We start from the raw sequence: 4,398 nt of genomic DNA, 5'->3' as shown, positions 1-4,398 counted from the left end.
AACATCAGGAAGTAGAGGAGATATGCAGGAGGATCAGAAACGAAAGGAAGGGAGGATTATGGACGGCTTTAAAGCACAACTCAAAACTGATGTGTTCAAGTTGGCCTTCTCACTTTAACTTTTATTTAGTGGTTTTGTGTTTTTATAGTCATGTTTTTGTGGGGTTTTTTACTTCTTCATTTGTGTTTTTAGTGTAAAATGTCCCTTTGTGTTTTGAAAGGTGCTAGCAAATACAATAAAATGCATTATTATTATTATTAAAGGTATACAACTGTATTTTAGATTGATTTCATCTGAACGGCTGTGTTAAAATCTGTTAATGTAAAATAATTTAACTTTACGTGAAGACGTTTTGCAGACTTTGAGGATTTTCTTGTCTTAACCTCCTCTGGTTTGATCTTCCTCAGGAAAACAAAGCTTTTCATAATTGAGTCAGTCTCCTCTGTAAAGTCAGACGTGTTTGATGCAAACTCCTAAAAACATTAAAGAAACAGAATGTTGGAATAAAGAGGGGCATCATGTTTAGAGCATCCAAATGGATCTCCAGCATACAGAGCACAGATTTTATTTGCTCTTTCATCTAAATGAATAATAACATGGAATTTATTCACTTACTTTCATAGAATATGTGAGTTCAACCAATTAATACTGTATCCAGACAAATCAACAAGCTCCTCTCATATAGAGCTTTCTGATCCTTTTTGCATTCTTCTCAGTGTGGAGGAACAAAGCAGCCAGTCTGTTGACAGCCTCCGGCTCTTCATGTAACCGGCCCAAACAGACTAATTGGAGTGGCTGGAGGCAGGTCAGAAATGCACGGCGTTCTTAATGAACCTGTGCTGTTCATGATTAGGGGCGTCTTAGAACATCACAGTCCTTCAGGGCCGGGAAGTGCTTTGCAATTGCACACATTAAGAAAAAAAAAATCGAAATAAAATGAGTTTTAAGGTAACATGAGGAGACACGTCTTCCACAGAAAGATAACAACCATAGTAGAAAAAGAAAATCAGATCAATGCATCAGCAGGAGAGGCAATTCAAATAATGACGCAGGTTGAAAAATGATATCTTAAAAACATTAGAATATTCTGATGCAGACAAAACCAGCCATGGTTTACAGAGCGGTGATGGTTTATGGTCTTTCTTCTGCTTTTGTTTTTATTATCACACTGAAATAGTTTTAGATTTTCATTTTTCATTTTAGATTATGATTGCTTGAGTGAATAAAAAATGCAGTTATCAGTGATCTCCAGCAGTGATTTTATGTACTAAGACAAATCCAAACCACCCTGGCTTCATGTAAAGAAAAACAAATAAATAAAAAGTATTCAGCTTTGTTGAATCAATAATTAACTGATTAATCCTGTTTCATGAGAGAGCTGTGTGTAATTTCACTAGACTATTGCAGTCTAGAAAACATGAAACGTCACACAGCAGTAAAGCTACCAGTAACTCTTCCATGGATGAAGCCGACAGGAAGTGTGAAATAAAGGCAGACACTTGTCAGGATTAGCTACCACAGGTCAGAGTAGTAACTAGTAACATTTACTCAGTTACTTTTTGAAAAAAAATTAACTTTTAAGAGTATTTTTTCTACACTGTACTTTGGCTAAAGTGAACTACAGGACAAGATAAACTCTGATTATTAGTGATTCCTCATCAAAAACCTAACAAACTAGACAGCTGTTGGTGCTGCAAAGTCCTGCTTATTTCAGGTAGTAGAAGAAGCTAAAAATGTCAACAAAAAGAGAAAAAAAAAAGGACTTGTATAATTTCCTAAAAAAAGAAACAAAAAAAGGATCTCTGTAAAAACTTGAGATTTGTTGTGAATATTTTCTATTCTGCTTTTAAGTGTTTACATTAGTTGTTGCTGAAAATGTTAATGGAATGCTTGTGTGGTCCAGAACTGCCTGCTGGCTCCGATTATCTGTTTTTGTAACATCATTCTTATTGTTACGTGTTGCCTAGCATAGCACTGCGTGTTCCTGCTCATTCATGTAAGACGAGGCCGTTAAGCAGCCTGGCTCAGCTCTGAGATCAAATTCATGAATTAGAAGTGACAAAAATATTAGTAACTAACAACTATTTGTCTGATAACATTAATACTAGAGACGGCTACACTTTCAGTTCAATGAAGACTCCCCACTAGTTCAGGAAATCAATGGGAAGAACTGGAGTTGACCGTCACCATGTCCAGTTCCTCTCATTGCACCGTCGGCCTTTTCTGACGCTCTAGTGCAGCTTTTCTCCATCCTGGTCCTCAGGGACCACTGCCCTTCTGCCACACACCTGACTTATAACTGGGTGATTAACACGTTTCTGATGTCTGTAGAGGAGGTCCTATGATCACTTGAATCAGGTGTTCTGGAACAGAGACGGAAGGAAATGACACAAAAACAAGTGAAGACACTGAACCCAACATCCTTCTTCACCAAATGAAACAGACATGAAATGGCGTCAGATTTTAGCAGTTATAGGATTTTGTTTTTGTCTTTGGTAAAAGACTATGAGTCATTTCTCTTGCTTGAGGTAAACGTTCACATTTGTTTTGTTTGTATTTACCCAGAATGCCTATAGTCCACTTCCTGCTTTTGGAGCGGTCTCCGGTCCACTTGAAATCCATATACTATTAAAACTGCGCCAGAAGTTCACTTCAACCGAACCCAGACCCAGGTTTGTAGGCGGACCAGAGTCCACTCTTTTCATCCACATCAGAGTTCGGTTACGCATTCACACCTCCCCAAACGAATCGGACTTTAACAAAAGAACCAGAGATGGATTAAAGCAGACCTAACAGGACCAGTGTGAATCTCAGAATCTCGCATGAGACATTTTGGCTACCGAGCTTATTATCAGACTTTAGAAAAAGGCTAACAACAACCAAACTGGCCTTAAAAGTAGCCATTGATGTTATTGAATCTTTGGACAACAAGTGGAGCTGGGCAGCACTTTCCATCGATCTGTCCAAGGCTTTCTGAGGCAGTCTGAAAATGCAAACACTTCATCCTAGGACTACATGAACACAGAGAGTGTTTGGAAAAGAACTGGCAACAGACCTCGGTGAGCAGACACACGTTACCTTGTGAAGCGAGAACAAAAACCCGTGGAATGCATGACCTTCCCACAGCACAGAGGTTTTCAATATTAGTTCAGCACATTTCATGGTTATCAGCAGTCTGGAGGAAGATGAAATGGATGGAATGTTTTTAGACTGGAGAGCTGCCTTTCACATTGCTGTGAAAAATTATTTTCCCTTTTCTACTTCTACTTCTACTACTTTTTCTGTCACTAAAATGTAACAAAAAGGGAAGTGAAAATAGAGAAGGAGAGGAAAGCAACGTTGTTCAAACCAACCTGTCCTAATGTGAATAAAACAATTACCACATGCTTACTGTTTTAGTAATTGATTATTAGTCTTACAAATAATCTGATTATTATTTTTCTCTCAAGTCTGTTTTGTACTGTAAGAGATCTTCATTACTGGAACTATTTTTACGTAAGTCACTGTATAGCACTTTAAAAGCACTTTATTAACAAAGCATTTTGTTTAGCACTGCACTCTAAGCATAGATTTGCACATCAATACCAATTTGCACACATTAAGTTTTAACCATTTACTGAACATTTTAATAAATAGCATGTAGCCTTTTGTTCTGGGCTCTGCACAGCTGCTCCTACGAAGGGAGGATGATCGTTACTCAGAGGAAGGAGCTACTGGTTTGGAAAACTTGAGCAAATGTTTGTGTATAATCTGTGTGGAGGGGCTAAGATGGAGTGACTCACCTGCCTTTTCTGTGTCCTCTCCTGGGTGTTTAGACAAACACCCAAACACTGTTCCCTGGGGTTCCAGACACCATTCATAGGTTCCATGGAAAAGTGTGTGTGAGGGTGAGGGGAATTTTAAAACATAAAATATGTATTAAAAAGTAAATAGAAATGTGTCATTTCGTAAAAGTTATACACGTAGAAATTGCAAATTGATTTAAAGGTGGTTCGGTCCTTCACACCTGTGGTTTTGTTCTTCATGCTGGTCTTGAAGAGTAAACCTTTGCCGTTTCCACTTCACTCTGCCTCAACCTTCTTCGTCCAGCCGCAAAAAACCACCTTCTTACATGTACAATATGAAAAGTACAGTAAAAGGTACAAATAAATAAATCCTTCCTTGAATAAGAAGACTAAAATGCAATACCAGCATTCTTTCAGTGGATAATAGATCATCCAGATCAGAATGAGGGAATCCAGGAAAGCTCAGATGGGACGACCAAACGAGCCTGAGACAAAAATCACAAAGTGAAAAATCTTCCAGAGAAGCAAAAACCGTCAGGAACTCAGAGGGTTTGGGTTTACCACAGAGGTTAGCATGCAGGCAGCCAGTTATTCTTAAACTGCAGTTGATGGG

At 38.4% G+C, this 4,398-nt stretch overlaps 1 long non-coding RNA gene across 1 annotated transcript; it reads right to left on the bottom strand.

The window, feature by feature from the left end:
• Positions 1-2,567: 2,567 nt before the first annotated feature.
• Positions 2,568-4,101, bottom strand: LOC148156360 (uncharacterized). The gene is made up of 4 exons (XR_015764551.1): positions 4,007-4,101; positions 3,783-3,837; positions 3,079-3,175; positions 2,568-2,983 (listed from the first exon to the last, which is right to left on the bottom strand). It is a non-coding gene; the product is annotated as an uncharacterized LOC148156360 (long non-coding RNA).
• Between the last annotated feature and the right edge of the window lie 297 nt (positions 4,102-4,398).

The sequence above is a fragment of the Poecilia mexicana genome, unplaced genomic scaffold (assembly GCF_051168715.1).
Source record: "Poecilia mexicana isolate PSO_F unplaced genomic scaffold, ASM5116871v1 scaffold_11, whole genome shotgun sequence".
Classification (NCBI taxonomy): Eukaryota; Metazoa; Chordata; class Actinopteri; order Cyprinodontiformes; family Poeciliidae; genus Poecilia; species Poecilia mexicana.
Note: the sequence above shows the minus strand (reverse complement) of the source record. Positions and strands in the feature narration are given on the sequence as shown.